Source organism: Acanthaster planci, linkage group LG17 (assembly GCF_054643075.1).
Source record: "Acanthaster planci isolate LZ-2023a linkage group LG17, COTS_SCS, whole genome shotgun sequence".
NCBI lineage: Eukaryota > Metazoa > Echinodermata > Asteroidea > Valvatida > Acanthasteridae > Acanthaster > Acanthaster planci.
This window is the reverse complement of record NC_141793.1, coordinates 7,329,006-7,340,031: the sequence shown is the minus strand read 5'-3', so window position 1 is coordinate 7,340,031 and position 11,026 is coordinate 7,329,006. Positions and strand designations below refer to the sequence as shown.

The following is an 11,026-nucleotide window of genomic DNA, read 5'->3' as shown; positions in this document are numbered from 1 at the left end:
TAACCCGTGAAAAAATTGTCTTCAAACTTGTTCAGTAGATAGAAAAACACCTTTTCTTGCAGATGACAGCAGCATTGGCTTATTTGGAAAGTTTTTGGATTTTTCTCGTTGAGATTGACCTAGCGTTTCCATGACACAACTTGCTAGAAAAACAGCAAACGGTATCAATCAAATGGATGGTTCCTTTGCATGATAATTTCATAACCCGTCGAAAAATGGCCTTGAAACTTGTACAGTGGATAGAGAAACACCTTCTCTCTTAGAGGACAGCAGTATTGGCTCATTTGGAAAATTTTTGAATTTTTGGATTTTTCTCAGTGAGATACACCTAGCTGTCCCAGTGACACAACTTGCTCGGAAACCAGCTAGCGTAGAACTTCCACTCCTTCATTTGGACGATAATTGGATAACCCGTGAAAAAATGGTCTCCAAACCTGTACAGTGGGTAGAGAAACACAATCTCTTGTAGAGAACAGCAGCATTGGCTCATTTGGAAAAATTTTGAATTTTTGGATTTTTTTCAGTGAGATACATTTTGCGGTGCGAATGACACAACTTGCTCGCTCCTGCATCAGAACTCCCACTTCTGCTTTATTTCCAGAATAATTCCATAACCTGTAAAAATATGGTCTCCAAACTTGTACAGCAGATAGACAAACACATGCTCTTGCAAATGACAACAGCATTGGCTCATTTGGGAATTTTTTTGATTTTTTGATTTTTCACGCTGACATACGCATAGCATTCCCAATGACACAACCTGCTCAGAAACCAGGAAACGTATCACTCCAAGAGATGCATCATTTCCAAGATATATCCATAACCCGTCAAAATATTGTCTTCAAACTTGTTCAGTAGATAGAGAAAAACCTATTCTTGCAGATGCAAGCAGCATTGGCGCATTTGGAAAAATTTTGAATTTTTAGATTTTTCTAAGTGAGATACCTTTTGCGGTGCCAATGACACAACTTGCTCGCTCCTGCAACAGAACTCCCACTTCTGCTTTATTTCCAGAATAATTCCATAACCCGTCAAAATATGGTTTCCAAACTTGTACAGTAGAAAGACAGACACTTTTTCTTGCAGATGATAGCAGCATTGGCTGATTTGGAAATTTTTTTGATTTTTGGAATTTTCTGGCTGACATACGCATAGCATTCCCAAACTTGCTCAGAAAACAGCAAACATAACACTCCAAGAGATGAATCATTTCCAAGATAATTCCATAACCCGTCAAAAATATGGTCTCCAAACTTATCCAGTAGATAGACAAACACATGCTCTTGCAAATGACAGCAGCATTGGCTCATTTGGGAATTTTTTTGATTTTTGGATTTTTCACGCTGACATGCGCATAGCATTCCCAATGACACAACCTGCTCAGAAACCAGCAAACGTATCAATCCAAGAGATGCATCATTTCCAAGATAATTCCATAACCCGTCAAAATATGGTCTCCAAACTTGTACAGTAGATAGACAAACACATGCTCTTGCAAATGACAGCAGCATTGGCTCATTTGGAAATTTTTTTGATTTTTGGATTTTTTGGCGGACATACGCATAGCATTTCCAACTTGCTCAGAAAACAGCAAACATATCACTTCAAGAGATGCATCATTTCCAAGATAATTCCATAACCCGTCAAAATATTGTCTGAAAACTTGTTCAGTAGATAGAGAAACACCTTTTCTCGCAGATGACAGCAGCTTTGGCTGGTTTTGGAAATGTTTTTGATTTTTGGATTTTTCTGGCTGACATACGAATAGCATTCCAAATGACACAACTAGGTCAGAAAACAGCAAATGTATCACTCCAAGAGATGCATCATTTCCAGAATAATTCCATAACCCGTGAAAACATGGTCTCCAAACTTGTACAGTAGATAGAGAAACACGTTTTCTTGGAGATGACAGCAGCATTGGCTTATTTGGAAAATTTTTTGATTTCTCTTTGTGAGATTGACATAGCATTTCCATTACACAACTTGCTTGGAAAACAGCAAACGGGATCAGGCAAATTGATTCATCCTTTCCATGATATTATAACCCGTCAAAAAAATGGTATGGAAACTTGTACAGTGGAAAGCAAAACACGTTCTCTCTTAGCAGCATTGGCTCATTTGGAAATTGTTTAGTTTTTGGATATTTCTTGCTGAAATGCGCATAGCATTCCCAATGACACAATTAGCTCAGAAAACAGCTAATGTATCACTCCAAGAGATGCAACATTTCCAAGATAATTCTATAACCCGTCAAAATATTGTCTTAAAACTTGTTCAGTAGATTGAGAAACACCTTTTCTTGCAGATAGAGGCAGCATTGGCGCATTTGGAAAATTTTTGAATTTTTGGAGTTTTCTCAGTGAGATACAGCTGTCCCAGTGACAAAACTTGCTCGGAAACCAGCTAGCGTAGAACTTCCTCTCCTTCATTTGGACGATAAATCGATAACCCGTGAAAAAATGACCATTGACCAACCTGTACAGTGGGTAGAGAAACACAATCTCTTACAGAGAACAGCAGCATTGGCTGATTTGGAAAATTTTTGGATTTTTCTCGGTGAGATACACTTTGCGGTGCCAATGACACAACTTGCTCGCTCCTCCAACAGAACTCACACTTCTGCTTTATTTCCAGAAAAATTCCATAACCCGTCAAAATATGGTCTCCAAACTTGTACAGTATATAGAGAAACACATGCTCTTGCAGATGACAGCAGCATTGGCTTATTTGGAAAAATTTTGAATTTTTGGATTTTTCTCGTTGACATACGCATTGGAATTCCCAATGACAAAACCTGGATTTTTCTGGGTGAGATACACTTTGCGGTGGCAATGACACAACTTGCTCGCTCCTGCAACAGAACCCACATTTCTGCTTTATTTCCAGAACAATTCCATAACCCGTCAAAATATGGTCTCCAAACTTGTACAGTAGATAGAGATACAAATACTCTTGCAGATGACAGCAGCATTGTCTCGTTTGGGAAAATCTTTTGATTTTTCTCTTTGAGATACACTTTGCGGTCCAAATGACTCGACTTGCTAGCGCTGGCCACAGCTAGCGTAGAACTTACACTCCTGCTTCATTTCTACGATAATTCGATAACCCAAGAAAATATGGTCTCCAAACTTGTACAGTGGATAGCAAAACGCCCTCTCTCTAAGAGGACAGCAGCATTGGCTCATTTGGGAATGTTTTTTTTATTTTTGGATTTTTCACGCTGACCATACGCATAGCATTCCCAATGACACAAGCTGCTCAGAAAACAGCAAACGTATCACTCCAAGGGATGCATAATTTCCAAGATAAATCCATAACCCGTCAAAAGATTGTCTTAAAACTTGTTCAGTAGATAGAGAAACACCTTTTCTTGCAGATGACAGCAGCATGGTCTCATTTGGAAAATTTTTGGATTTTTGGATTTTTCTCGTTGAGATTGACATAGTGTTTCCATTTCACAACTAGCTCAGAAAACAGCAAACGTATCACTCCAAGAGATGCATCATCTCCAAGATAATTCCATAACCCGTCTAAAAATGGTCTGGAAACTCGTACAGTGGATAGTAAAACAAGTTCTCTCTTAGAGGACAGCAGCATTGGCTCATTTTGAAATTGTTTTGATTTTTGGATTTTTCTCGCTGACATACGAATAGCATTCCAAATTACACAACTAGGATAGGAAAACAGCAAACGTATCATTCCAAGAGATGCATAATTTCCAAGATAATTCCATAACCCGTGAAAATATGGTCTCGAAACGTGAACAGTGGATAGAGAAACACATTCTCTTCTAGAGTACAGCAGCGTTGGCTCCTTTGGAATTTTTTTGGAATTTTCGATTTTTCTCGGTGAGATACACCTAGCGACAATGACACAACTTGCTCGCTCAGGCAACAGAACTCACACTTCCGCTTTATTTCCAGAATAATTCCATAACCCGTCAAAATGTGGTATCCATGCCTGTACAGTTGATAGAGAATCACCTTTTCTTGCAGATGACAGCAGCATTGGGTCATTTGGAAAATTTTTGGATTTTTGTTTTTTTCTCTTTGAGATACACATAGCTTTCCCACTGACACAACTTGCTAGGAAAACAGCAAACGGTATCAATCAAATGGATGCATCCTTTCCATGATAATTTCATAACCCGTCTAAAAATGGTCTGGAAACTTGTACAGTGGATAGCAAAACACGTTCTCTCTTAGAGGACAGCAGCATTGGCTCATTTGAAATTTTTTTTGATTTTTGGATTTTTCTCGCTGACATACGCATAGCATTCCCAATGAGACAACTAGCTCAGAAAACAGGAGAGAAAGTAAGATTTACGCAAAAAAAATTAAGCAGTTGTACGCAAATTCGTGCTTTCTTTAGCGGATATTCCCCAAAGTAAAGAAAACGTGAAGGTCAAAAATGCATGAATCGAAAAAGCACCAAGTGCCCTTTCAGATGACACCACAATTGTTAGATCTGGATAATTTTCACATCCTTCAGAATCAAGTATATGGAGCCTTCTTTCCGCGGGTATAGAACTTGTGTTCGGATTAATATCGGATTAATGAAAAAATCAAGCAGTTGCACACAAACTCGCGCCCTCTTTTGCGGATATATCCGAAACTAAAGGAAGTGTGAACATCAGAGTTGTATGAATCGAAAAGGGACCATGTGATCTTTCAGATGAAACCACGACTGTTAGGTCTGGATAATATTCACATCCTTCAGAATCGAGTATATGGAGCCCTCTTATCGGCACCAAATCCGACTTTTGATGTCTTTGCTGTCTGAATTTCTGTGTTTCTGCTGAGATGTTTCTGACGTTCTGCTAAATTTTCGTCAGGATTTCTGAACTCAAATTAAGTGAACTGCATGGTACATACGGTGTACAGTGTACATGATTGTACATTGTAGTACACTTACGTACGTGTTTCAACGATGGCTGCTCTGTATCGGAACTCTACATTGACGCTGATCGTGATTTTGCTGCTCATGTCTGCATGGGCTGTAACTGTAACTGTAAGTAAGCCTGCAGGCTTGACCGGGAGGCGATCAAGCCTATCTCCGTCTGGTTTTTATCCAACTAGGATCCCCATCACTAAATGGGCCAAGCATGGACATATGTGTTTTTTGATTCCTGGCTTTGATCCGCCACTTGACATCACTATAGGCCTATTTATGGATGTCTCCGTAAATCCTGGTCCCTACAATGTTGAAACTCATGTATCAAACTCGAATCACTTAAACGAGAGTTGCATTAAGTATTCTCGCCATCAACTTTTTGCCCTTCGGAGTGTGCCAGCTTGTCTTATCTACCAGCATCAACTCCAGACTTTGAAAGCAAATGGCATCCTGCGGTTTAGGGGCAAAAGATCGGGCAACTATGTGAAGTTGGCAAATCAACGGCATGTAACTCTAACTTCCACTCTCGATCGACAAATACCGATTGTGCAAAAGACGAGACCAAAGGATTCGTCTGTCAAGTCTCGTCGGGTTGATGGATCAGTGTTAATCAACACGCGATTGTTTTCACTCAAACCGTGTCTACCCTCCCTCATGTTGTTTAATGCACGGTCTCTGTGCAACAAGTTTGACGACTTTGAAGCTACGCTCATCTCCCAGCACAGTAACATCCATTTTATTGCGGTCACGGAAACTTGGTTTTCTTCTACGAATCCTGCCTCTACATGTCAGCTTCCATCATTCCGGCAGTTCCATCGTGATCGTGTAAATCGTGTTGGTGGGGGTGTTGCCATTTATATTCGTGAAGACATTCATGCCTTTGAAGTCTTTAGCGAGACCATCCCACAGCACCTTGAATATAAAGCCCAACCCTTCTAAATGTAAAGTCATGCAAATGTCATTTTTTCGCAACCCACCTGAACCCCCAATTTTTGCTATTAACAATGTGCAGCTAGAGGCTGTTTCATCGGTCAAACTTCTTGGAATAGTCATACAAAATGACTTAAAGTGGGACCAGCAGGTGCAGCGTGCAATAAATAACGCCTCCCGACGGCTCTACATCTTGAGTAAACTTAGGAGAAATGGGGTTAAAGCTAAAGAGCTACTCTCAATCTATAAATCATATATTCTCCCAACGCTTGAATTTGGAGTAGTTGTGTGGGCATCAGGAATTACTGTAGCCCAGGCTCAAAGTATTGAGCGAATTCAAAAACGGGCTCTTCGCATCATTACTTATCCAGATGTATTACCCTATAATAGTCTTCTAGAAAAGTTTAGTATTGATAGTCTATCAACCAGGCGTACTCAGTTGACAACTCGTTTTGCCAAATCCTTGCTCGCCTCTCCCAGACATTGCCACTTATTACCCTCAACACGACAGTGCATGTCGGGTCGTAATCTTAGGCATTCCAACTTACTTGATCTCCCCCGAGCTAGAACCCAGAGATTCAGGCAGTCCCCCATACCCCATTTTGTGCAATTACTTAACAATGAATTACTTAAGTCTTAATTCGTTTGCTCTTTACATTTTTTGCAATATTTTTCTTTGGATCTTTGTTTTGTGGTGATTTGTAGTCTCGATTTGTCCCTTGTCTTTTGTGTTTGTTTGTTTTTTGTTTTCCCCCGTACATATCCTCCCTGTTGTCTCGTGTTTTTGACCCTGTTCATGTCTGTTGATTGTTGATTTGTCAGCATTCTGGTCGTCGGGTTGGTATGTCGGTCGCTTATGTTGGTTGGTTGGTATGCTCGTCGGTGGTTTTGTTGATCGCTTGTCTAGGTTGTCAGTTGGTATGTTGGTCGTTTCGTATGTTGGTTGGTTGGTTGGTACATATACATGTATTTATGTTGGTTGGTTTGTATGTTGGTGTAATCGTTTATTTGTTGGCTCTGTCTTTTACTGCATATTTTTTTATAGTATGTATTATTGTTAATTCGCCTAATCTGTGGTATTTGTTCTTTAAATATCGTACTCTGCAATTTTTTAATATTCAGTTATTAATTTATTTTTTTGATGTCAATTTTAACCTCTTATTGTGTATATGGTAAACCAAATATTTTTTAGTCTTTTGACTTTCTATTTGGTATTAAGAAATAAACCGTAAATGAATGAATGATTGAATGAATGAATGAACTGATTGGCTACCAGGGCTCTGCCTCTGAAGGACAGCAATTTACACAATCCTTTCCAACGAGCAAGAACGTTTTGCAATTTTTCTCGACAGGTTTACCAGTTTTGTTGAAAAAAATGGAAGGAGTTTCCCATGTGAACTCCAAGGAATTTTAAACCAGTATTATTCCACTTAAAATTTAAGGGGTTGTCCGTTCTGTTTATCCACGAACCGACCCAGAGGCCTTGAGATTTAATAAATTCAAACAAGCAGCAGAACAACGGCTATAACAATGATAAATATCTTGAATAATATTAAAAGCTTTATCACTGGTAAGAAATATAGAAACATCATCGGCATAGGCCGAGGTAACAACAGTGAAATCAGAATTAGGAATCATAAAGCCAAAAGGTTTTAAATTACATCGAAGAGCATGGAGGAGAGGTTCTATAGCTATTGCATATAGCAAACCTGAAAGTGGACATCCTTGTCTAATTCCCTTTTTAAAAGGGAAAGGTGCGGTTAAGGAGCCACAAACCTTAATAAAACTCTGAGCATCATTATTGTTACGATCCCAGTTGATCCAAATCCTTTTGTGTCTCCCTGAAAAGGTACGTGTGGAATTTACGCACGTTCCAAGAACCTATAAAAGACTCCGTAGTCATTGATTTCGCTCTCAGTCAGTGCCTATATGCTTTTAGCATGTGCGTTTCGAAATAGCCGGCGTTGGGTCAGCACCTCCTTGTCGTCTACGCCTTGATTACTGCCGCACCGTGGCCAAGGCTGACACCGCTGAGGGACCGTGGACCCTGGAGTGTCGGGGCTCCATGTGGAAGCCGAATCTCGGGGATCGACACTGACCTGCCTGTCTGAACTGGGCTGTTCTGGCGCGGAGTGCGGAGGTGCTTGGCCCGACGACCGCGCTCTTTTAGCCATGGCACTGACTGGGCGGGGCCTAATTTTCTTCTGTTCTTGTGTTGGCTCCTTAAGGTAATCACACTCGGCCGAATATCATTTGCCTCTTCGCATATTAATATGTTTTTGCCGGCTTGCTAATTTTCAGTGTAATTAATTCTGCATGGCTGTGCTAATGTAAATAATTTCCTTTTATGCTTTTGACTGTTCAAATTCACGATGTTCTCGCATGAGAAGTTTAAGTTGCAGCAAACCACTAGATCTACTTTGTTTTAATTTACTGCTTTGCTGATTTAAGTTAATAATTAAATGTTTTTCCAAATTAGTTCCTTTATTGTCCTTTGCTCGTATGTTTTAGTGTCCTGATTCCCGTCTTTTGATTTTTCTTCTGCCGTGCATTCTCCGCACGTAACATTACACAGCAGTTTGACATAGGAGATAAATCTTTCTCCAAAGCACATGGTCTTCATAACAGCACACATATAGTAATGATCCACATGATCAAACGCTTTATTTTGATCAAGATTTAAAACAGCAAGAGGAACACAATGAGAATTAGCATACAGAAGAATATCCTTGATTAAGTCGATATTATCATAGATTGAACGACCCGGAACAGTATAACTTTAATCAGGGTGAACAACGCTATCGATAACATTTTTGAGTCAGTTTGAAATAATTTTTGCAAAGATTTTGTAGTCCGTATTGAGTAAAGAGACAGGACGCCAGTTTGAAATCTCAAGCAAGTCGCCTGTTTTGGGAAGAAGGGTTATAACTCCCCTTTGACAAGAAACGGGAAGGTGGCCGCTGGCAACAGATTCATTGAGCACTGCCATGAGATCGTCCTTAATTAAAAAAAATTTGATAAAATTCAGAAGTAAGGCCATCCAGGCCAGGGGACTTATTTAAATTTAACTGCTTAACCGCCATATCCATTTCATCTGTTGTTATTGGTTTGTTACAATCTTCAGAGTCACTTACACTGAGTGTAGGTAAATTTTTAAACAAGTGATCCATAGTACTGGGTTCAGTTTCGGCCTCACTGTACAATTGTTAGTAGAAATTCCGAATGTGTCATTTTATTTCATTTGGATCATCAGTAGTCCTTCCAGATGAGAGACGAATTTTAGAAATAGTTTTAGCGGTAGAGTTGGATTTTTCTAGATTAAAAAAGAATGTAGAACAAGTGTCAATTTCTGTTGTGAGCTGAAAGCGAAATCTAATGATAGCCCCTTTAGCGTCATGCTTAAAGTGTTCATTCAGGGCATCCCGCTGTTCCTGAAGAGTTTTTTGAGTCTCTGGGGTAAGATCAGGACAGCACTGTAAATCATCAATGGATTTGTGAAGAGAATGAATCTTGTCCCGTTTTTCACGGGCAGTTTTAGCTCCATACATTTGAGTGATAGATTTAATATGATTCTTCCCCATGTCCCACCATACACTGATGGAGGAAAATTGGCATCTTGTAGCCTGCCACTTTTTCCAGAATTGTTTAAAAATTCCTTCGTAGGTCTCGTCTTGAAGCAAAGAATTATTGAAGTGACAGTAGGCGCTACCCTTCTTGCTTACATCAGGAAGTGTTATTTTAAGAACAACAGCACTATGATCGGACAAGGAACAAGGTTGAATGTTACAAGAGTCAACAGAGGGCAAAAGGTGAATAGGGAAGTCTAGCTTTGGAGGTACTTCTCAAAGTGCCAGTGCTGTATCTGAACCAAGTAAATTTAGATGAATTGGGATTATTTCTACGCCAAACATCACACATAGAAAAAGTATTGATGATATTTTCTATAGCAGAAGCAATTTTGTGTCTCCTTTCAATGCTTTGCGAGAAGCGATCCAGAAGCGGGTCATGTGTACAATTAAAATCCATGCCAAAAATGATAACTCGATTGTCGAGTGAAGAACAATGCTCTTCCAAGGAGATAAGACAGTTCATTGCAGCAACGTCATCCTGAGGAATCAGGAGATTGTAAATATGATAGGTGGTTGAATAAATTCTAAGCTCGAGAAAAAGAACATATCCAGCACAGATTGTACAAGATTTTATTATGTTAAAATTATTATTTTTCTTGACGAGAGTAGCCACACCAGAGCCCCGGGTGGTTCCAGGAGCGCAACAGACATCATACGGCCATGTTTTCCAACACAGATCTTCATTCCTAAGATCGTAAGTTTCCTGTAGCAGAGCAACATCGGGATTTTCAAGGGTTATGTCTAGATACACATGAACATATCTTGCAGATATCTTGAAAAGGGAGTGCTTTAGAGGTACATTGACCTTATGTGATGATGACGTCATAAGGAGACATCATAAGGAGACAGGTCAAGGTGCACTCTTTAAGACCCCATATCTCCTGAAGTACATGTCTGATCGGCTTCAAATCTTGCAGATATCTTGAAAAGGGAGTGCTTTAGAGGAGTTTTGACCTCATGTGATGACGTTATCAGGAGACAAGTCACGTGACATTAATGTCGCACACTTCAATGCCCTATATCTCCTGAAGCATATGTCTGATCGGGTTCAAATCTTGCAGATTTCTTGAAAAGGGAGTGCTTTAGAGTTATATTGACCTTGCCTGATGATGACGTCATCAGGAGACAAGTCACGTGACATTCAGCTTGCACTCTCTAAGGCTCTTTATCTCCAACAGGACATGGCCAAGCGTTTTGGAAGTTAGCAGATATCTGGAAGGGGATGTGTGAAAGACGAAAATTGAACTAATGGGATGATGACGTCATCAGTACATAAGTCATGTGACATTAAAGGTGTATCATTTAAAGCCTTACATCTCCAGTATATGTCCTAGCTGGATGAAACTTTGCAGATATGCAATCACGATGATGGGTTTTTCAATGAAAAGCGAAAAAACCCTGTTTTGTTGCAAACAGACATAGAACATCCTGTTTCCTATTCTTTTTCTTCTGATCAAAAGCCCATTTTTTTTGGGCACTTTGTTCTTAGAGTACTTTTTTTTTCAAAATTACTTTTTATTTTTATTTCAGACAAAACAGATGCAGGAAATCTTTTTCAGACTCGAAGAACC

General features: G+C 39.6%; 1 protein-coding gene and 1 long non-coding RNA gene across 4 annotated transcripts in view; one reads left to right on the top strand and one right to left on the bottom strand.

Moving 5' to 3' along the window:
• The first annotated feature begins 4,027 nt into the window (after window positions 1-4,027).
• On the top strand, window positions 4,028-10,603 carry LOC147796320 (uncharacterized). The gene is made up of 2 exons (XR_015428225.1): window positions 4,028-9,635; window positions 10,065-10,603. It is a non-coding gene; the product is annotated as an uncharacterized LOC147796320 (long non-coding RNA).
• The window catches only part of LOC110982488 (growth factor receptor-bound protein 14-like), a 185,968-nt gene continuing 184,571 nt past the window's right edge, over window positions 9,630-11,026 (bottom strand). Inside the window, exons 15-16 of one of the 3 annotated variants that reach the window (XR_015428220.1) lie at window positions 10,554-10,667; window positions 9,630-10,158 (exon numbers count right to left, since the gene is read on the bottom strand). The gene's annotated coding sequence lies outside the window, so the exon portion shown is untranslated. Of the gene's footprint in view, window positions 10,159-10,548; window positions 10,668-11,026 lie in introns of those variants that run through there. The other 2 variants (XR_015428223.1, XR_015428221.1) reach the window with 2 other exon arrangements.